The 24029-nt window shown below is 42.8% G+C and overlaps 1 protein-coding gene across 2 annotated transcripts in view; it reads left to right on the top strand.

Moving 5' to 3' along the window:
* Positions 1-4134: 4134 nt before the first annotated feature.
* The window catches only part of SNAP25 (synaptosome associated protein 25), an 81985-nt gene continuing 62090 nt past the window's right edge, over positions 4135-24029 (top strand). Inside the window, exon 1 of one of the 2 annotated variants that reach the window (XM_014832809.3) lies at positions 4135-4314. The gene's annotated coding sequence lies outside the window, so the exon portion shown is untranslated. The remainder of the gene's footprint in view (positions 4315-24029) is intronic. The other variant, XM_014832810.3, reaches the window with a different exon arrangement.

The raw sequence follows: 24029 nt of genomic DNA, 5'->3' as shown, positions 1-24029 counted from the left end.
GATGGGACTGGTAAAGTCTGTACTAAAGCATAGTGATTATGGGCTTGGGCCTTGGGGCTCAAATTCCAGCTGTACCATTTATTAGCTATGCCCTTAGTCAGGTTATTTAACCTCTCTAATCTTCAATTCCCTCCTCTGTTTTATCTAAATCCCAATATATTCCAGGGCCAAGCATATGGCAAGGATTAGACACTGAGTAAATGAACATATTAATACAGATGAAGAAACAAGGTCCAGAGCCATTAAACTATACACAGCTAATCAGTAGCTACTGAAAAGAAATCAAGCATCCATATTAAAGCAGAGTTATGAGTCATTACTTAGAGAAAGAAAGTTTAAAGTCTCATCAAACTGATAAATTTATTTTATTTAACCAAAATTTCATAGTGCCAGACATCGTGATTCTAAGTGCTTCACAATTTCCTTGTGAGTTGGTTACAATTATTGTTCCCATTTTACCTATGAGATAATTGAGGTACAGAGAGGTTACAGAGCTCTAAGATTCTTAAAAGACTTACTGAAGGAATACTGTGATCCCTTACAAATAGCCTTTTTGAGGTTTGCTAATTTTGACTACTATTTTCTCCTGCCCTCTGCCCCTGATTGTCACAGGTTCTTCCTCCCTGCTTAACCACAGGCTTGTCTCGGCCTTGAAGAAGGTCCTAAGATGCACTCACGTACAAATGAGAGCCTATACCTTGGATGCATTAAGGACCAGGAGTGTGGAAGCACCAGCCTCTGGCTGCTGAGCGCTCTCCTCCTTCCTTCCTACAATGCTGTTCTTAGGAAAGAACAAAGTGTTATTTAAAATTCTGGGTGTGCAGTCTTATTTTTTTCTCAACACGGCAAGCCAGAAACAGGAACGAGTATTTTCTGGTTCTCTTTCTACCGCTCACAAGATTCGTCTCTACTCAGAGGTTTCAGGGAACAGGGGCAGCCTGGGGAGTCTAGATCTAGAGCATTTAAGCTTTCACTAGCTACTGTTAGGTCACTATCTGAAAATGGCATAGGGGCTGGGGTAAGGGCTGGAACATATAAAGAGAAACATATAAACATATAAAGAGAAAGTGTCAAACAAGCCACGTGGAAAGCAAACCAAGGAATCAAAACAGTTGATCTGTCAAATTGTATATTTTTGTGCCCAAGCCTTGTGCCCTTGCAATGTTTTGAAGTATTGTCACTGGGTGCCAGGCATGTCCCAAAGGAGGATCTTGGAGAAGGCGGTTCTGAGACGGCCTAGTCCTAAACTATTTGCAAATTGACTTTGGAAAGACCATGTGATATTTTATGAAAACTTCTGTTACTAGTCTTTATGAAGTTGTGATTATTGAGTCAACCATGCATCTTGCACCTTTCCTGGGAGAAACAACCTAAATACCTGGAATCTGGATTTTCTCATTACTCATCAAATGAATTCCGAAGCATTAGTTACTCTGCTAATGTTTCTTTGTAGAAATAATTCACTGGCAACTGCATCATTTCAGAGCAAATTTTCCATCACCTTCCTTTTCTTTGTGGTTTAGACCCTTGTAGACCCTGAATAACATGAATGTGCTGGTTCCCTCCTGGCAAGGACAACTACGGATTTTTTTTTTTTTTTACCAAGCAATGAGAAAACCCTAGGGGAAAAATCTCATTATCATATTAAAAATACATTTACGGCTATCTGGTGATCCTTAGTAGACATATATTTATTCAGTATCTATGTTTCTCAAATGAGGCTCTGCTACCTTTCCCTGAGCAAGATGAAGAAGCTCTCAAACAGCATAATTTCAACACAAGTACAGAAGAACAGAAAATGCTACCGCCACCACAAGATAATCCTACAGAGTTTGTGATACTTTCTGTGATGCTTTGAATCAGTCTGATTTTCTCCTCTTATGTGTAATTTTTGAAGATGTCAGTGTGGGGCATCAGCAGTTGAAAATTCAGAATAGCAAGGCAGCCCTCCCCTGTGACTGCCACACAGCTTTTGCCTGCAGGATGAGCCTACATTACTGACGTAGTTACTTTTATTTTTATTTTTATTTTTTAATCTGGAAAATCCCCCACCTCCTCCATTCCTTCACAAAACTTTCTGCCTGAATGACCTTCAGTCTGAGGCCATACACATATGTCGTTTTTCCCCACGGCAGACTCCCCTGCCCCCCCCCCCCAAAGTTCCACATGCTAAAAAAGTGTCACACTTGGGGAAAAAAATCCTAACTATAAAGGATTTTGTAGTGACGTTGCATTTGTTACCACTTCTCCCAGCCCATTCCAGCTTGCTTTATAGTGAAAGTGAGAACCATAACTAGGAGTTCAATTGGCAATTAAGTATCTCAGGACCATGCAGATTTTCTTCTTCTTTATTGTATAAGAATTTTAAATATTTAATGAATATTTAAGTAAACAAATATCAGCAACATGACTTATCTTAGGAATCCAGTTTTAATAAAAATCCAAACCCTGTTTGTTAATTATTATCGAAAACGTTAATATTTCAAAATACTTTTTGGTTAGGGAATCTTTAAGAAACAATGACTTCTACTTATTTCAATTAAAGTCATCCTTTGTTAAATTCTTAGAGCTCTGCTTGCTCTAACCTCCCCCTTTACAACTCTGCTCTCCTTTCCTTTCCTGGGATTCTCCCCCCTCCCCTTCTCCCCCTCCCTCTCTTTCTCTCTCTCTCTCAAATAGTGTGCAATTAAAACTAAGCTTGGCTCTCAGGCCAGCGAGCGGGTGTGTGTGTGGGGGGGGGGGGGGTGCACGCGTCTGTGTGTGTCTGTGTTGTGGAGGTGGGGGATGGTGTTGTGCATTGTTTTTCCTGACCTGAGACAAGGATTTTCCATTGCCTAAAAGAGGCCATCAAGTTTTACCATTGCGAGGCACGACTTCTAATCGCATCCTTCCCGGAAAAGTACAAACAGTTCCTCAGCCGAGGTCCCCCACCTCCCACGCGCTCCCCAGCTCGCCCTCCCCGCGGAGAGCCCAGCGACAGCCTCCCCAACACCTGTGAATCATCCGAGAGGCTGCCACCGCGGAACTATTTGCATACTCCCTCCCCCGCCCTTCCTGGGCTCCTAATACACAACAAAGGAGGACAGTTAGGATTATTGCTTTATGATTATTATTTTTAATCTCTCATATGACCAGCAAAAGTAGCCTACTCGTTCACGCCTTGTTTTGAGCATCAGAGTGCCCCCAAGCCAGGGTTTCCGCACTGAATGAACCACCAGAATTTTGTAGCGTCCTGGCGATCCTTGAACCCGCAGCGGAGTCTGGACGGTTCTACAAGGCGTGTACGCACCTCTGTGGACCATTCCTAAGAAATCCAATATAAAACCCTAGGCTCCGATTGCAAATTCAACCGAAAACAGCGTCTTCTATTTTGCCCTCCGCAAACAACTCTCAAACTCCAAGGCTTGAACTCCCGCAAACCCACGCTGGTTGGAGTAACTACCCTTCCCTCCTCGCCCAACTCATCCGATATCGCTCAGCGATAATTGCTCTGACGTACTTCAAAATAACGTGTACCGGTCTCTCTCCCCAACTGACTACATTAATGCGAACTCCAGGCTCTCAACGCTCCTTTGATAAAATGGAAAATCGCTCATAAAAATAGCAACCCACGTAGCCTGGCCATATAAGGAGCTGGTGAGGGTTGACAGGGATGCCCCTTCGGACCCTCTTCTTTAGAAAAAGCAAATTGCAGTTGAACAAGCCCCCCCCCCCCGTCCCCACCACACACACACTTCTCCTCTGCCTTCCCCTCCCCTTCCACGACTCAACTAAAGACTCAACTTAGCAGGGAAAAAATTTTATGTATATAATCGCATACACATCACACATACACATATATACACTCACATACATATACGTGCACACACATATACAAACAAAACAAAGAATATCAGAAAATCAGTCGCGAGATAAACGTGTTTGCCCAACACCGGGTGTTAAAATGGAGTCCTAAGAATCGTCCCGTTCGGGTGTTTACTAAAGAGACTAAAATACAGAGGTTTGCAGTAAAGCGCGCAGGGAGCTGAGTCAAGCGGTCTGCGCCTCGCAGCTCCTCCCCTCCCACCCCCAGCCGCCGTCCTCCCTCCGCCCTCCCCCCAAAACACTTCCTCCCCGCCCCTCCAGGAGATAGCTATTAAAAGCTGCTGACGTCAAAAGGGACGGCCATCTTTGATGAGGGCAGAGCTCACGTTGCATTGAAGAAGAAACCTCGGGGAGGTCAGGCGCTGTCTTTCCTTCCCTCCCTGCTCGGCGGCTCCTCCACACTTGGAACCTGCAGGGGCCGGGCGAACACTACCCTCTGGACAAGCCAAGGTAAGGAGCCCCCTCCCCTGGTCGTGTTTCTGGCTCTGGATGGCTGCATACCCAGAGGGGACCACAGCTGGGGAGGCCAAGTGAGCTTGGGCAAATCCAAGTATTTGTGCACCTAGGGTGCGGTATTCCGTGTATGCGCCTCTGGCTAGACTCCCGCCTAGGGCTTTATAAAGTATTTTCGAGGTGAGCTTCTTGGGGCAGGGATGAATGGGGACACTGCAGATGGAACGATGGCGAGGAAGCGCAAGGATACGTACCGAATAACTTACTCTTTTGAAACAGTAGTGGGACTTTCTCTTCCATTTTGCGATGCAGTTTTCAGAGATGTTTAGGCTGCTGTGGTTTTTTTTTTTCTGTAGTCCAAAAAAACCAAACCCTGTCGTTCTGACCCTATTATTATGACTGTTGTCGTTAGGGCGCTATTATCCAGGGAAGAATTAGGGAGAAAGCAGGGTCTGGGCGCTGGGGAGGCGAAAGAAGGGGGAGTTCCTGCCCCGGGCAAGCTGAGCTACAGCAGCGACAACAGCCTCCATGTCCCACGGACTTGATTTATGCCGCCTGCTCCACGTCAACTGAAGGATGGCCGGAGTCGGCAGGTCGTGCTGGGTGGGAGGGCTCTGCGGAGGGCTGGCGGGGGTGGGCTCGTCTCGGGGACTGCGGCGGCCGGTACTCAGCACCCTGGACAGCAATACCGAGGGACCGCGCTGGCGCCCGCGACCTTTCAGCACCTCGGACAGCAGTCTGGCCACAGCGCCGCATCTACCTGCGGCACGGAAGCCTGGCCAAGGGCTAGATAGATATTCCAGGACTCGAGGCCAAATTGCCTGAAACCCTGGTCTCACAGAGACCCCTAGTAGAGCAGACATAGTAGGCTAAAAAGGAGAAAAAATAAATCCTGCCCACAGGACTCCTTTGCAGGCAATTACCTGCTCCCGTCCTCAGCTCCTGCATAGCCTCAAAAAAATAATAGTCTACTTGTGGAAATTTTCTGTTGCCCTCTTCTCGCTTTTTAGGTAGGAAATAAACACATTTTTTAAAAATCTGCATTTATCCTCCGGTCGGATATCAACCGGTTTGTTTTTGTTTTTAACACAGAGTAGATCTGTCTATAGATCTTGAGTGGGCGTAAATGAGGCATATAAGAAGATGCCAACATGACTTGTTTATAGGAGTGATATAGCTTCATATATATATTTCTGTTTGATAATTATATGGGGGTAGTTGAACTAAGCAGAATCAACTTTAAGAATGAATCCATTTTCTTCTTCCTTCTCCCCCATCCTTGTAATTAGGCATGAATACAAGCATACTCACAAAAATACATCTCTGAGAAATATGACAGGTCCTGTAGAGTATAGATGTAACCTCTTTGGCCATGGTTTCAGAGTGAGTGGAAGTATTTCCTACAGACATTGGTTAATGCAGGCTGGTAGTTCCTGATTTTGACAACAGTAAGACTGGTTTTCCTCAGGAGAATTCAACTGTGTCCTTCAAGATAATGCAGATGAAAGAGCCATAGTGTTAGAATGAAACTGGACTCTGACCTAAAGATCTACTGCAATTTCTATTACAGCACTGCGGGATTTTCCCGAGGTGGCAATAAGTGCTTTAACCATTTTCTACTGTGAGGCTTGGAGCCTCTGAGTGATTAAAAATTATCACAGGGGTATTTCCAGCTGTTTGATATAGATAAAATTGGCACAAAGTGGCCAGGAGTAAAAATGTACTATTTGACTAGTTGTTAAATAAGAGTAACAGTGTCATATGTAAGAATATATACAATGCTTTAAAGAAACACTACTATGATCCCCTGAAGAGCCTCAAAATAAGATCTTGGATTGTGTTTAGTTAGTCATAACTCCCATCATTTATATACTAGAGGTACTGAAATGCCCTGTCCACATAGAGAAGTTACTTTCATTCCCAGCCATTTATTTCCTAGTGTTTTTCATTTTTGTGGATAACTGTGTATTTCCATATAAGTATATATTGATCTGTTATTGTATATGGATGTAAAATTATTATTCAAGGGTATGTAACCGCATGGAAGAATTTTATAACTCTGAAATCTGCAGAAGAAATAAACAACTATGTCTTAGTGATGGGAGGAGGGGAGAAAAGATGGGTAAGATTCTTAAAAAATGCTTTGACTTCATGCTGCATGTCCAGACATCTCTCTGCGTAGTTGCGTCAAATAAAAAAACCTAACGCTGCCGGAATTACGTGCTTGGATGTTAGTAATTACCGCTGGGCTTGTTTGCTGGTGGAAGACTGGATGGGGTGAGGAGGTAGGGGACTGCAGTGAAGCTGGCAAAGGGCACATCTCTGGAAGGAAGTGGCGATGTGCACAATTATGGAGCTAATTCTAGGATAGCTTACTGAGAAATTAAAGAAAAACAATGGAAGCATGAATTTAACATTTACATTATTGATAAGCTTCAGGAAAAAATCAAGAGATTTCCTATTTTAAGTTTTAAATTTTAAAAATCCAGGGCAATAGAGCAAGAAGAGGCAGGAGCAGATAGACATAAGGATACGCCAGGAAACATTCATGCAGACCCTCTCTCAGTACCTGCTTGTTTCCTCATTCGCATTTTAGACATTATCACCTTGGCACTCAGAATACAAAACAGTTTATAATCTTCATAACCTCTCCATGGTAAAATCTCCCAAGAATTCACAATTTTATTTTTACTTTGTTAAGCATGCACAACCACGCATGCACAAATACAATACAAACTGCCCCCTAATTAGCTTGTCTAAAGACATCTTTAAACTCTAAATGTTAATCCCAGAGTGATGGTTATTAACCAGAAGATTAATGTCTCTGCCAGTGGCACCTCTTCCCATAGCAGCCGGCCTTCGGCAGAACCTGTGGGTTTTGATGATTGGCAGAAATGAGAGAGAATTTGAGAAAGAGGTTGAGAGAGGAGACATGAAGGATAAAAATAGATAAATCTGCTTTTTATATGATGCACTGCGAATAAACTATTTTTCTCACATTATGGAACTGCTTTACAATTCTCTAAAGGTAAGAAACTTGGTGTTTTCAGCCTCAGCACTAGAAACATTTCTGCAATGTCATCTCTTGTCAGCAGGCACCAACCTGATAGGAAGATATTGATCAATCATTGAGCACCAGATACATAAATGAACCCCATGGAGGGTATAAAGTGTCATGCTTATATGGTCTGTAACCTCAATAAGTTTAGCATCTAGTAGTCTTAACGAAAACAGCAAAAATTAATAAATAATACCAGAATGAAGATGCAATGAAGAAAAATCATGAGGGAGTATATAATTATTTGCCAAGTGAATGTGACCAAAAATAAGCGATGTAAATTCTGAGGAGACAATATTGCAGTGGACTAGAATGATCTGAGAGAGGAGGAAGGACGTGAGCTGACTTTCGGAGGTTGGAGAGAGGTAAGGGAGGCCTGCTAAGTAAAAGCGACAGCGTAGGCAAAATTACAACTTAGGCAAGCCCAGTTATGGTCAGCAAACCCTAAAATGCCCATGCATTTGGATGGAGTGGGAGGCTTGTGTAGAGGAACACTCTGGAAAAGAGAGCTGAAGCCTTCTAGGGAAGGCCTTGAATGCCAAGCAGAGGATTTGGTGCTTTACCTTCTAAAGTTGATTTGTGAGCAGAAGTTGATATAACAAAGTAACCAGGCCCTTTTTAACGTCTGGGAATTGCTGTTGGTAGAGTGGATTAAATTTGTATTCTTCCAGAAATAGAGGGGAGCAAATTGGTATCATAAGGGGTGATTAATTTTTTTAAAAAATCAGTCTTCATTTAGGCATCTTTTAAGATCACGCTTCAGGATACATATGGACTTTTAAGTTCTGCCCAGCAGTTAATTGTAAGTTTCAAATTTTCATTATTGATTAGAACAAATTATTTGACATGAGCACCTGCTAGAGAGATTGAAAAGTGAGTCAGGATTCCGGGGGTGAGAGGTTTTCAGAAAGCACACTTGAATAATAAACACGCAGAACACCCTCTTGCACCCTCTGATATTCTGCATTGTCAAATCCATTGACTGGAGGGATGAAAAAAGATGCCAATTTTTCTGTGCATGTTTCAGGCTGCCTTACATAAAGCCAGCCCTAAATGGCTAAAACTGGAAAAAAAAAAATTTTGGAAAACCAAAGTGAGGTGGAAAGCATATCATATTTCTTTCCCTAGCTGACTTTTGCTGATTACCCTCACTCCAGGGCTAGCTCGAGGTCTGAATTATACCCATTTCACTTTTAATCTTGTGGTTACTACTCTCACAGCAGACCTTCAAAATTTCAAATGCTGACAGACCTGCTGAACCAAAATAGTCGATGGCTTCATGTGGAGGAATAAATGGCAGTTGCAGACATAGCTCTTGTTGCTCTTTCAATTCTCCCTCTGAAGTGTCAAGGGACTATCCTCATCTCATCTTCACCAAAACGCTGGCAGAAGAGACATCCTTGGGATAACGTGTTGATTTCTAAGCTGACTCCTTGGGGGAAATTTGGAGGTAGTGATGTTTGATGCTTTAGCAAGAAGTCAGGCTGGTGGTTATTAAACTGAGTGCAGAGGGCCTTCCAAGCATCAAATAAGAGGAGGGAGGGAGGAGATACGACATAGCCTTGAGGAAGCAGGACATCGTGAATGGAGAGAGTTTTTTAAAAATTAGTCTTACAAGAGGAAAGAGACTTCAGAGAAATTTCCAGAGAACCCTAGCTGCACTATGAATACTTCAGAATTGCTATCATTGCTATAACAATAATAGCTACTCATTTCTACATAATTTTCTTCACAAGGATCTCAAAGTACTTTACCCAATATAAAAGTCCAAGCAGTTTCTGATTTCTAAAGGGATGATGCAAACCATAGTCATATGAGTTCATATATAATATTAGACAACATTTAGTAAGCCATAAATCTGATTTAGGTGGACAGAGATACCCAAAACAGCGATTAATCAGAATAGGCCTATGGAGGAGAAGAGTAAGCCACTAATTCTAAAAGCTTTTACCTGTACTAGCTCACTGAATCCTCATAACAACCCTGTAATCAGGGTATTATTATTATTTCCATTTTACAGATGAGGAAACTGAGGCAGAGAAAGGCTAAGTAACTCGCCTAACATCACAAAGCAGAGCCAAGATTTAAATGCAATCAGCCTGACTGCAGAGACTAAGCTCTTAACTATATACCATGCCACCTCTTGCATCATCCACATTTTTCATACTGGCCAAATGAGACACAGAGAATGTACGTGGCTTTTTTTTTGGCCATATCTTTTCCCTCTCAGTTGGGCAGCAGGGTATGACGGCAAGGATGCTAATCAGGATCCGGGAGACCTGTTCTAACCCTGAAGAAACTGCTTGTAATTTCCTGTTTTGGAATCACACTATCTTTAAATAACTCACTCAACCACTAGTGAACCCAGTTTCTTCATCTGTAAAATGATAGAACTGGACTAATGTTTTCCAATATCCCTACGATTCGTAAGTTAGTGAAATCAGTGCTGAAAACTCTGAGTAATAGGTCTGGGTCCAGTGACCGGATGGTCTCATCTGGCACTGCCTTAATTCTGTTTCAGGAACTGACCTGACTCCTGACCACATCGTAAGATTAATTACATCCACACCCTCCCTCCTCCTCAATCTCTTTTTTTCTGAATGATTTACTTGACATCATCTTTCTGAAGCCTTTCCGGTCAGATTTCAGAAATCCTGGCTTTTTCCTCAAAGCCTTGATCTGAGTCACCACATTCTTTGGGGATCTCCTGTCCTTCTCAATCAGATTGCTTGCTGTCTGGCACAATCTGTTTCCTACAGCCTGCCTGAACTTTTTTTAATTCTTTTCCCAACCTAATAACTAGTTTTTTCCTTTCTAGACTCCCTTTTGATCATCTCCTATGTCTGACTTGAAGCAATTTATTAGCTGCTATTTCCTCACTCTTCCTCTTTCTTCTTCTGCCACTTAGAAAAGGGAAAACAGAAGCTTTTATAGAATCTGTGAGCTCATAGGTATTTAAAAAGTAACATTTCCATATGACCTGAATCCTATGATATCAGTAGCCAGCTCAAAAACTAATGAAATTTGGAGGATGGGGGTGGTAATAAATAACATTTCAAAAAAGCTTTCAGGACAAGGGACAAGGAGAGGAGGAAGCTTTAAAGCCTACGAGATTAGGAGTTCAGAGGCTAGCAGCTGGTGGTATATTTATTAATTAAATTCATAGTCACATATGAATTAAATTCACATACTCCAGAAAAACCGTGTTCTCTTCGTTGCTATACCCCCATTTCTATTGCAGATTTCAGCTTCTTTCCACCGAAGTAAAGCATCATATCACAAGAGGAGATCCTAACTGATTTTCTTACCCACAGAGGTTAGCCTCAGTAGTGATTAACTGGTGAGAAGAACAAATCTGCATCCACAAAAAGAGATGGGGGGAAATCCCGTTTAAGGGTTAGTGTTTCCTTTTAAAGGCTTAACAACCATTCTTGAGAAACTCAAAGCAAATTCCAATGCCTGCACCGGATTGATGCTGAATGACAGCTGAGCTAGGTTTGTGGCTTGCTCTCTGTGGTCATGGAAAAATGGATTTGATCCTCTTAGCTAGAAAAGGAAGCCAAATTGTGATCCATGTGAAGGGAAAATTAAAACAACTCACTTATCTTTTCTTCTGCTTTTGGGGTTTTTTTTGTTGTTGTCGATCTGATTTGGTTCCTATTACCCAAAGACGGCTAATTCTCATGTCTTAAATTTAGACTGTTTGCGCTTTCTGCTGACTCATCTCATCTTCCAAGGTGGCCCACTTTATATGTGAAGAGCAAGGTTATTTTCCTGTCAACATGGTAGGTTCTACGAAATGACCATCTGGCCCCAGCTTCCCCATCACTTCCTATATCCAAATGACACCAGTCACAGATTTTGAACTTGGGAGATGACTTTTCATGCCTGCAGGCTTCAGTGAGTGGTTTTGGTCCTTTATTGATGACAGCACATAATAAAATGAAAGCCTTTTAGGTTGCCCCCTGAGGCCAGAGTTGCCCTGCCCTCCTGCCTCATTCCTGCTTTAGAGAAATCTCTCAGTTGAGCTCTGAGAGTCCTGCCAGTTGGACAGAATTCCCTTTCCATGGAGAATCTCAGAACAAATTGCTGATCTCCTTTATTCGTATTCATCTTTTGTACAGTTTCAAAGAATAATGACTGACAAATTGTAAAACAGTGTATTTCTTAAATTTCCCTGCAGTTTGTCCAAGGGTAGTGTGACAGCTACCTAGCTATACATAAATCACCCTGAAACTTCTCCATTGATAAACAGAAAGAAGAGGGAAGTAAATGGCAGTAAGCCTGCTAGGAAGAACACTGGCAAACGATTTCAACATGCAGTAGTCTTGTCAAGTGAATTTTTTATTTTAATGGGGAAGTCCATTATAACTTTACTATAGCACTAGAAATCAAGATAGTGTTTCTGATTTATGTCTGAGAAATTGCTGAACGTATCCACTTTTTCCAATTCCAAGATGACTATCCCTATATTCCTCAAACATAAACCAGCTGTCATTGTGGCACTCTTCATTAATTAATTAATGCAACAAATCTTTATTGAGCATCTGTCATATACCAGGAAAACACTGTACTGGTTACTGAAGATAGAGCAGTAAATAAAACGTGCATGTTTCTGCCCTCAGTGAATTTTGCTGGGCATCCCCTTTTGAAGTATTATTATTTTAGAGGACATGTTTCACGTAGAATCTCTTTTAGACTCTAAGACATTAACCCAACTTAGAAAAGAACTTGGCTCTCTAGGCAAATATGCAAGTGAGTGAAGGTTTTTACTGAGTAGCCAGTATCTGCAGAGAGATTGCTACATCATAAACAGAGTACATGTTAGGAACCAGCCTCAGCCATCAAGGAACTTAGCAAATATCTAAGTTGCGCCCTTGTGTAAATTTGTCTCTGTTTACATGGTAATCAACTAGGAAGTCACTAAAATTTCCTTTAAGAACATGTCTATATCCCAGTCTACTGGGACCTCTCCATGTATAGATCATTTCCCACCACTGATGGGGAGAAAAGGTCAAGCTTTGAGAAACATGGTCCCTCCTAGGCCAGAAAACCTAGCCCCAACTACAGGCGTACCTTGAGATATTGCAGGTTCAGTTCTAGACCACCACAATAAGGCAAATATCGCAATAAAGCAAGTCACACAAATTTTTTGGTTTCCCAGTGTATATAAAAGTTATGTTTACACTATGCTGTACTCTATTAAGTGTGTAATAGCATTATATCTAAAAAAACCATGTACATACCTTAATTAAAAAAAACACTTTATTGCTAAAAACTGATAATCATCATCAGAGCCTTCAGCAAATCAGAATCTTTTTCCCAGTGGAGGGTCTTATCTCAGTGTTGATGGCTGCTGACTGATCAGGGCAGTGGTTCCTGAAAGCTGGGGTGGCTGTGGAAATTTCTTAAAATAAGACAACAATGAAGTTTTCCACCTCAATTGACGCTTCCTTTCACAAACGATGTCTCTGTAGCATGTGATGCTGTTTGATAGCACTTTACCCACAGTAGAACTTCTTTCAAAATTGGAGCCAGTCCTCTCAAACCCTGCTGCTGCTCTATCAACTAAGTTTATCTAATATTCTAAATCCTTTGCTGTCATTTCAACAATCTTAATAGCATCTTCACTGGGAGTATGTTCCATCTCAAGAAACCACTTTCTTTGCTCATCCACAAGAAGCACCTCCTCATCCATTAAGGTTTTATCATGAAATTGCAGCAATTCAGTCACATCTTCAGACTCCACTTCTAATTCTAGTTCTCTTGCTATTTCCACCACATCTGCAGCAACCTCCTCCTCTGATCTTAAACCCCTCAAAATCATCCAGGTGTGTTGGAATCAACTCCTTCCAAACTCCTGTTATGGTGATATTTTTACCTCTTCCCATGAGTAATGAATGTTCTTAATGGCGTCTAGAATGGTGAATCCTTTCCGGAAGGTTTTCAGTTGACTTTACCCAAACCCAGCAAAGGAATCACTAACTATGGCAGCAATAACCTTACAAAACGTATTTCTTAAATAATAAGACTTGAAAGCTAAAATTACTCCATGATCCACAGGCTGCAGAATGGATGCTGTGTTAGCAGGCATGGAAATATTAATCTTGTACATCTCCATCCAAGCTCTTGGGTGACCAAGTACATTGTCAGTGAGCAGTCATATTTTGAAAGGAATCTTTTTTTCTGAGCAGTAGCTCTCAACAGTGGGCATAATATATTCAGTAAACCATGTTGTAAACAGATGTGCTGTCATCCAGGCTTTATTGTTCTATTTATAGAGCACAGGCAGAGTAGATTAAGCATAATTTTTAAGGGCCCTAGGATTTTTCAGAATGGTAAATGAGTATTGGCTTCAACTTCAAGTAACCGGCTGCATGAGCCCCTAACAAGAGAGTCAGCCTGTCCTTTGAAGCTTTGAAGCCAGGCATTAACTTCCCTCTAGCTATGAAAGTCCTAGATGGCATCTTCATCCAATATAGGGCTGTTTCATCTACATTGAAAATCTGTTGTTCAGTGTGGCCATCTTCATTCATTATCTTAGCTGGATCTTCTGGAGAACTTGCTGCAGCTTCTCCATCAGCACTTGCTGCTTCCCCTTGCACTTTATGTTATGGAGGTGGCTTCTCTCCTTAAACCTCAGGAACCAACCTCTGCTAGCCTCAGACTTTTCTTCTGCAGCTTCCTCACCTCTCTCAGCCTTCATTCTCTTCACTCAGAACTGAAGAGAGTTAGGGCCTTGCTCTGCATTAGGCTTTGGCTTAAGGGAATGTTGTGGTTGGTTTGCTCTTCTGTACAGCCCACTAAAACTTTCTCCACATCAGCAGTAAGTCTGTTGCACTTTCTTATCATTCAAGTGTTCACTAGAGCAGCACTTTTAATTTCCTTCAAGAACTTCTCCTTTGCAGTCACTACTTGGCTAACCGGTGCAAGAGGCATAGTTACAGCCCGCTTCAGCTTTCAACATGCCTTCCTCACTAAGCTTAATCATTTCTAGCTTTTGATTTAAAATGAGAGAGGTACAGCTCTTCTTTTCACTTGAACACTTAGAGGCCATTGTAGGGTTATTAATTGGCCTGATTTCAATAATGTTGTGTCTCAGGGAACAGGGGGAGCTGAGGAGAGGGGGAGAGATGGGGCAATGGTTGCTCAGTGGAGCAGTCAGAACATACAACATTTATTGATTAAGTTTGTTGTCTTACATGGGTGAGGTTCATGGTGCCTTGAAACAATTATAATAGTAACATCGAAGATCACTGATTACAGATCACCATAACAAATATAATAATAATGAAAAAGTTTGAGATATTGTGAGAATTACCAAAATGTGACCCAGAGACACAAAGTGAGCAAATAATGTTGGAAAAATGGTGTCGACTTGCTTGACACAAGGTTGCCACAAACTTTCAATTTGTAAAAAATGCAATATCTTCCAAGTGCAATAAAGGAAAGTGCAATAAAACGAGGTATGCCTGTATAAAATTCATGGAGCAATGCAAGAATGGGGTGACTGAGAGGAGCAGGGGCATCTTTTGGATGACAGTAACTCCCAAGCCAATCCACTTCTCTCTGAAAACTCCCCATCCTTAAACAAGGTTCAAAGATTCAGGATCAAATGGAAGTATGTGTTAGTCCCCCAACTCTTGCTTTTAGAAATTTACCCCTTCTTATCAATGAGCAATGCTCCCATCTGCCTTGTAAGATTTATCACATTGTTTTTTGTTATGTACTTATGCATTTCTCTTCCTTAAGACTGTAAAAGTCTGTGAAAGCAAGGGCAGTATCTTAACTATCTTTGAATCTTCAGTACCTATAACAGTGCCTGTCATACACTGGGCATACAGGAAACGAATGAGCAAATGGGGATACCAACTGCCCCTTTGCAGAGAGAAGAATTCTACCACTGTAAGTAATTCCTCCTTTGATTGATCAAATGATATGATCAGAATAACTCAGGAATGTAGATTCACCCTATAATAAATTTATTCACCCTGGAATAAAATTATGTCCCATGGAAGCACTTTTGTTTACCCCAACTAGCTGCCAAACTTTGGCAAGTAATTTATTTTTCTGAACTGCTGTTTTATCAACTCTGAGTTTGGGGGTAAAATGCTAGTAAAGCACCAGAAGCATCTCCAGAAAAGCAACATGAAAAGCAGGTTTACATTCAGAGATGAAAAACCATTGCCTATTAGTGATTTCAGTCAATTTCACATACAAAGCCAAGCAGTTTTAACATGTATAACATACACAGTTAAAATTCTATACTTTTCAATAAGATGGAAATAATATTTTTGATGCCATTGTCCACATGTCCATTGAGACATATATTATAGTCACCAGGGGGATAGATTGGTGCCTTCAACCAACTCTTGTCTTCAGGGTCACATATTTGCTGCTTCTACCTTAGAGTTGGTAGCATGGTGTATATAAGCTCTCCATGTTGATTTGGCTTCCAAGAAAATGTCCTCCAAACACATCAGTTTCTAACTTTTCCTTCCAAACATCCAGTGTCCTCTTGCCTAGGAGAGGAAAATAAACGGAGGTGTGATATGGTAAATCAGCTCCATTTATCTTTAAGAAAAAGCCATTACCAACTAAGCATTGAATTTTGCATTTCTTTTTCCGCAGTCCTTCTCAGGTCTAAAACCACTGGTCAGTTACTCTGCACCCTACTTTCTGCAGTAGGGGTGCAGATATTACTTGAACACCATAAGAAAAGAGTAACTAAACATTAAATGCCTGTGGTGTGCTGCGCTAGACACTGGCATACATTATCTCCTTTGATTTCCATGGCAACCTTAAAAGAGTCCAGAATTCTTGTTTCTGACTGCAACGTCCATGTTTTTTCCCACCACGCCATGAGTTTTCCCACTTCTAATAGAAGGCATGCTCCCGACATGTGGAACTTCAGTCAGCAAAATTTAAAGAACTGTCTGCTGGGCTAAAAAGCCAGGCGAGGTACGGTGGCATGAGTGACCAGGAGAAACTCAGGACCCAGATAAACTCATTGAGCACTGAACTGAGAGGCAGGTGGTTGCATTCTTAACCCATCTCTGCCACTTCAATTGTATGACCCTGACCAACTTACCTAACCTGAACGAAACCTCAGTTTTCACATCTGTAAAAAGACAGCAATAGTTGCTATGCATACGTCATGTGGTTGTCATGAGACCTAAAGGAGCTAATGCTTGTGAAGTACTGTTACCTCCACCGCTCTGGGAGAGAGGAAGGAGCTGTTGTTATCATGTTCCGTTATCCGCCTTTTGCCATGCCAGATTTCCAATGTTCTTTATGGCAGGTTATGTGAAGGCCAAGTGCTTCTTTTCCTCTCTATAATGTTTTCTTAAAGAAATGACAGGTCTTCGTATCACATTATCTTTTAGCTTGAGCAGCATGCATGATAAAATGGGGAAATATGTCAACAGTCTTTGATTTTTCTATTTGGGGGAGGATTTTAGAAATGCCTTTGAGGGGCCAGCCCCATGGCATAGTGGTTAAGTTTGGCGCTCTCCACTTTGGCAGCCTGGGTTTGTTGGTTCAGATCCTGGGTGTGGACCTAAACCACTCGTCAGCCAGGCTATGGCAGTGCCCCACATATCAAGTGGAGGAAGATTGGCACAGATGTTAGCTTGGGGCTAATCTTCCTCAAGCAAAGAAAAAGAGGAGGACTGGCAACACATGTTAGCTCAGGGCTAATCTTCCTCAGCAAAAAAAAGAAAAGAAAAGCCTTTGAATAGCATCTCTTCTTTGGGAATGGCCTTGTGATTCTCAAGATAATGTATGGAGACCAAACAGGCTTGATCTAAACACTGTAACTAAACACTGGTCTCCTCTTGCTTAATGCCTTGGGTTTTAAGGCCCTTAAGGAGTTAAAAGGAGAAGCTATGCAAAATTTCATGCTATTCTGTAGCTTAAGAAAAAGAAATTTGCTGTAAGCTATTTAGTGAACCATTATTGAAGCTACATCTGTCGGCTTCATTTTGTATTCAGCTTTGTGTTAAGGCTTTTTGCTGAGGAGGGTTACTTCCTTATTAAATATTGTGTGAGTACATGTGTGTGTGCATGTGTATTTTTGTATGTGCACATAATATGCAGGCAGAGAGGTATAAACACAGACTTTTTCTTGCAGCCAGCCTTGGGTACAAGATTCCTACATGCCTCATCTTATTGTCAAAACCTTTAGCTTTATTCATAAACCAATAAATATAAAACCTGCATAGGCAAGTTATAAGAATCGCAAAAAGTAGGCTCCTAAGCAGCATTCACAGAATGATGCTCCTTCAAATTTGGAAAGGGATCCCAAAGCAACCCTGTATGCAATGACGACTTCAAATTCTGCTTTGGGGAGGATTCCTGCGTATCTAGGCATACAGGACAAGTGAGCTTGCTGGGAGTTTTTGAAACCCACACTTGTCTTTTGAGCATCTACTATGTACCAGTTGTTGTATTACTGTCTATCGTAGCTAGTATTATATTTAATTTCTACAGCAATCTCTTAAGTGGTGGGTGTTATTTTCCGCACTTGACTCAGAGAAGATACTGTTTGGCCAAGGTCCTACTAAGGTACTAATTGCCACCCTACCCCCTCCATGAACCAACTGATACATACACAGGGGTTACTGATGAAAATGTCAGGCTTTTTGTTAAAGCCTGATTGGAAAAAAAATGGTTAGGACCAGCAGCCAGAATCAGACTAGTCCTACTCCAAGTCTAGACAGTGGGACCCACCAAAGGAGAAAGGGATGCAGAGATATGTGTAGTCAGACAGGACAGGTGGACTAGCTTAGGTCCTAGCTCCCTCCTCCGCTCATCCCTTCCAAGGCACAGAACCTGCCTCAGGAGGTTTGCAGGTTGGAGGAGTAGAAAATGCAAACTTTCTGTGGGCAGGAAGATCCCAGAGAAAAACTCAAGTGGGGGCCTGAACTATGCTTGCTTATTGCCTATTTCCCATCTCACAGAGCACTTAAGTTGGGGGTGGGAGGGGCAAATAAAGATTGAGTGGAAGAGATGTTAGAAGCTATCTTTCCAATTCTGGTCTTCCCAAAGAGGGGAGGTTCCCATTTTAAGGGACGAGGTAGGAATTGATGGGTCTTGGAGAGAGAGAAAATGGTTCCTCCTTCTTCCAAATGGCTAATAAGAGAGGCAACTTGAGTTTGAATTTAAGATCCCAAGTGCAATGCTACTGACCCTCCACAATCAATGACTCATTACTCTAGGACATTAGTTCTCAAACTGTGGTCTTTGGACCAGCAGCAACAGCATCCCCCAAGACTTTGTTAGAAATGCAATTCTCAGGCCCCACCCCACACCTACTAGATCTGAAACTCTAGGGCTAGGGCCAGAGTTTTCATCACCTCCAGATGATTCTGATGCATGCTCAAGTTTGAGAACCAGTGTTCTAGAGATCTAAGTAGCTCCTTCAAGTGTTCGCATTGATGTTAAAAGGATCTGATGAGGATGAGGTGTTTCCAGTGCCCTCCATCTTACAAAAGCTATGACTAGGTACTTGGAGAGAGAAGAGCTGTCCTGGGCCACTGGATAGAAGTCTGTACTCAACCTTTTAACTTAGTAATAAAGATGCTATTGTTCATATTGTTCAGAATGAATTTGAAGGGTAAAGAAGGCGAGTGTTCACAGAATGAGGACAGGGGTCTTGGTTGGGGGACAGAAGGCTCCTTTGTTATGCTTTTTACCCCCTGCTACAATGGCTCAATCTCTGGCTCCCAGACTCTTCCCCCCAAAACTTACCAAAATTTAAAATCCTATCAAATGACAGGAGAGCCCCTTTCTTCTTTCTTCAGTCCTGACCTATAGCCTCTGAAGAATAAGAGAGAGGAAAATGTACCCACTCTGCAAAAGATAAAGCAGTTCCCATTGTTCCTCCTTTGGGCTCCTCAACAAACTGTCATAGGTGCATGGAGGGGTCCTGGCCCTTTTCCACTCATCCCAGCAATTTCTTGTTTTCTGCTATGGATCAGAGCACTAACTGCCCTTGGGAAAAGGAGGCTGTTGGCTCACATCATCCTTTTTTTTTTTTTTTTTTTTCCTCTTCTCATGTAGAATCATAGATTTGGGTTGCTGGGGTGGACTTTACAAATGGTGTTTGTAAGAAATGACAAGTGACTAGGCCCAGAGATAAATTACTTACCAAAGTCACAGGGTGAGCATTGCAGCCAGGGCTCCTGACTCATAGTTCAGTGCTCTTTCTACAGCCCCGTGCTGCCTTGCCACTTCTGTCTCCATCTCTTCCAAATTTTCTCTCCAGCACAGGCCCACACTCCAATCAGGACATCTCTCAGTCTGTTGTTCCCCTCACAGGTCTTTGGCCTTAAATGGTAACCCAATGTCTATAAAACCAGAGTAAGAACATTCTCATGATTCTGAGCTGCCAGGCAGAGCTTCCTGAAAAGATTGGCTATATTGCTTATGTCTATTTGGATTTTTCACATGACAGAAACCTAAATATAAGTGATTTAGGCAAAAATGGGGGTTGATTGGCTCAAAAAGTAGGAGTAAATGTTGAACAGTCAAACCATGGGAAGGGCAGTGAGGTCGCTGGAATTCAGGAACAAGTCAAACCCAGTGTTCAAACACCACCAATGCTCTCTCTGCCTTCTGTCCCTGCTTCTTTCTGTACATTGACTTCACTTTCTATTGTTCAAAAGCTAGTTCCTCCCTCCACATGCCAGAAACATGAGCACCCAATTTGTACTTACTGCACACTCCACTATGGAAAGGGACCGCCATTTGTTGTCTGTGCCCCATGTTCAAAACTCTCAAGGAAGGGTTCTGATTGGTCCATGGGCCAGGTGCTCAGCTTATACCAGTGAATTGTGGTTGTCTTATGAAAGAGTATGATTTACGTGCTGAAACCACCTAATTTGATTGGGGCAAGAACCAGTTTCAAGGCAGACATAATAAGCCATATTATGTGTCCCCTGTACACAGACTTAATTTTTATCAGGTCACTTACCAAACAATTGTATTGATTCGCTCTATGTCTGTTTAATGACATTTGCTTCCTTTTTTCCAAATTGTTTTCCCACTAAGATCTAATTTTTTAACTTCCTGACGGCTCTGGAAAGGATGATGACCAAAAAAAACCCACAAAAGCCCATAACCACTTTGCATATATAAAAACTGGAGCATAACAAATTTGACTGCCCTGGAAAAGATCACCTACTTAGTTGATGGCAGAGCCAACTTAAGGATGAAGGTCGACCAGATATCCAGTTTTGCTCTGACTCCATGCCAACTAATGGCTTCTAAGCTTATATTATCTACAAACTTGCTTTATTTGGCCAGTGTTGGATTTGCAAATATCTTAAATCTGAATGCCTTAAGACGGGATGTTCCCTCTCCAATTTGCCACAGAGCCCAACACTACAAGTCTTTGTATACCTGGTCGAATCTACACATTTGTATTGTCTTCTCAGCCTCCATAGGGATTTGGGTTTGCTTCCGCTGCCTACAAAACTTACGGCATTCTTGGTGGTTCCATGATCTGCCAAAAACAGATACAGCTAGAAGTTTCTATGTGAATAGGATTCGCTTTCTGTTTTTCCCGCTGACCCTACTGGCAGTCTGGTGAAGCCCATGGATCCCTTTGCAGAGTGTTATTTTTTTAATGTGTAAAATAAAATACATAGGATTTCATAAGAAACTAATTACACTGAAGTAGAGTTGTCAAAATATTTTTAAAATTTGTGATATAGTAATATATGATCTTTTAAAAATTAAAGCATTTAATAACAATATTAGGTGGTGAAACTAATAGTTAACGTAATTTCCACGTTGTGATGAGAATAGATGATATTTTGAGGTATCTGCAACAACTGTAAAGTGATGTGGAGACATCTGAGATTTCTACTGGTGACGCATCAGGGTCGAGCTCCAGCCCTCCCAGTGATGGGGTGGGAGGAAGCCAGTGGAGTGGAGGCAGGAGTGCATCTACGTGTCATCCGGGCACCAGTGAGATAGCTGGGAGACCCCCAACAATTATTTTTTGTTGTGTAACAACCAAAAAGTTGCCGTGTAACAAAAATTTGTTTGTTGTGTAACAAATTACCCCAAAACTTAGTCACTTAAGACAGCAACTATTTCTTCTTGCTCACAGGCCTGTGGGTTCACCAGGTGCTTCCTCAGTCAGCTGGTAGAGTGGCTGGGGTCTTGGTCTATGATGTCCTCACTTCCATGAATGGTAATTGGTGCTGGGGTGCCTAGACCACATATCTCTCATCCAAAGACAGCAAGAGAGCGCGAGCACCAGTGTGTAAGCACTTTTCCAATCTGTTCAGGCCATATTTGCTATTGTCCCATTGGCCAAAGTAAGACACATGGCCAAGCACAGAGTCCGTGTGGGAGGGGGTCACCACAGCCTCCACCAATCTGGGGAGCATAAGTCAGAGAAAGCCCCTCCGTGTGCCACAGGCTGGGCACTAGGCACTGCCTGTCTATTCTGGGGCTACATACCATCCATTAAATTCTACAAACCAGGGAACTTGGGCATGGGTTATCATTGACCTGCCACCATAGGCCTGCCAATTCTTTCCCCAGCCAAACCTACAGCCCTTGGGTTTAAGTTTTGGGTCTGCATGGGTCAAGAGGGCACCTGGAACATCTCGCTTCAGCTCTTCAAGGTGGCTAAGCGCTCACAGACCCAGACGTCTGGTATATTCCGGGAGGAGTCAAAGTGAGAATTTTCTCCTCTGAACATTGAGGATGAGTACGCCTTTCCGGGTCCAAACTGGAAAAAAATTATCCTCTTATTGTTTTGTGATGATGTTTCTTTAGCTGAAATTTCACTTGGGCTTATCTTGGTGAGGGCAATTGTATTTGAAGTTTTGTCTCTGTCCTTCCAGAAGTCCCCCTGTTTAAGCAAACCCTGCTTTCTCCTCTAATTGCAAGAGCTCCCCATAATGGCAGAAATAATTCTTAGCCAACCTTCTGTCCAATGAGCGCCTTGGAAATGGGAACCCAAGGGAGGAGGCAGTGGAAAAAACCCTGAAGGCTTTTCAACTGTGCTGCTGCGTCATGGAAAACAAGCCAGGCACCTGCACTGGGGCCTCACAGCAGGCCCCGCCACAGCCTGCGTCTCAGTTATTCCATAGATTAGCAGGGGACGTCTGACTCACCCAGCTGTCTAGTCAGGCTCTTCCAAATAGCATTCTGAGTGCTGGCTGTACATTTTCCCAACTCACTTCAGATATCAGATGCAGACCCCTGGAGATTAGACTCTAGGCGAACGAACTGTCCACTCTTTCAGATCTGACACCAGCTTCAGTTTCCTGAGCCCCAAAGTTAAAAAAAAAAAAAAGAATTTAAAGGCTTCTAAATTCTTTAGTCAGAATGCTGTCTTAGGTTGGGTTCTCCCAGAAGCAGAGTCTGAGAGAAGGATGCAGCGCACATATTTTATTTGGAAAATGATCCTAGGAAGCACTGGCGGGTGAGCGAGGGAGCTAGCTGGGATGGGAAGGCAGCTAATACAGGGGGCAGCATGAGCAGTCTACCCCCTGCTGGGTTCAGTCCTCCGGGGACCTCCCTCCGAGGGAGAATAGCATATGCCCGAATTGCCCTGCCAGAAGGACAAGGAATCTGGGTTATTCATGCACCAACTCCCATCCTTCAGCGGCTAGGGGCCCTTCGCAGGGGTGTCAACTGGTCCCCAGCCCTGTGGGAGGCCAGGTCTACTCCCGAGACTGGAGAGATTCAAGGCAGTGAGTCGTAGGGGCTTGTAGCAGAGGCTCTCAGAGTACGCAGGAAAGACAAGCGCCCAGGAGACGTGGGTAGAGGATCAAGAACGGCTGCTACCATTTTGCAAACTGTCATCTCCAGCCACCCCAAGCATCACAACAGCTGTCTCCAGCTTGGGTGCATGGATAGTTCAGCCCTTCATTTATTCAGCACGCGTTCATTGGGCTCCTACTGGGCACTATTTATTCAGCACCCATGTGCTAGGCACTAAGTGCATGTTTTTGCATACATCATCTCATTTGGTTCCCATGACAACCTGCAGGCTATTGTTAGTTTTATTTTACTGCTGAGAAACGGAGATGTAGAGAGGTTGAGTAAATTACCTAAAGTCCCTCAGTTTGAAAACGGTGGAGCTGACATTCTCATCCAGGTCCACCTTCAAGCTTAAGCTCCATCCCCTATAACCCCCACCCCAGTGAGGTGGGGGGTCTATTCTGCTGCTGATGTGAGAGAAGGTCCAGCCATGCCCGGCCCCTGGACCACCTTTTCTCCAGAATCCTTCCCCTCCCCCCTTCCTTGTCTCTCCTGTTTCTTTATCTCTGGTTCTCCAGTTGGCTCCAGGGAATTAACTCTGTCCCTTCGGTGTCCCAAACCCTCTCTTAGGGCAGTGGGCTGTGCCTCACATCCTCCAGACCCCCTTTCCCTGGGCACTGTGACTACTAGCTCCAAGCTCATCACATCTTTGAATCTCTGAGTCCTTAAACGCCCTCCAACTCACACCCACCCGTGATCTGTGCTCCTTCAGCCAGCATCTGCCAGCTGCTTTGGCAGGTCCTGCTGCTTCTGGTGTCCTAGTGAAGGAATCAGAGAACCATCTTTGTGGCGTCTTGTGACTTTAGGGTGGGTTTCACCCGGGGCCCCAAGCAAATGGAACCAAATGGTTTGGTTTTAAGCATCA

The sequence above is a fragment of the Equus asinus genome, chromosome 15, assembly GCF_041296235.1.
Source record: "Equus asinus isolate D_3611 breed Donkey chromosome 15, EquAss-T2T_v2, whole genome shotgun sequence".
Taxonomy (NCBI): Eukaryota; Metazoa; Chordata; class Mammalia; order Perissodactyla; family Equidae; genus Equus; species Equus asinus.
Note: the sequence above shows the minus strand (reverse complement) of the source record. Positions and strands in the feature narration are given on the sequence as shown.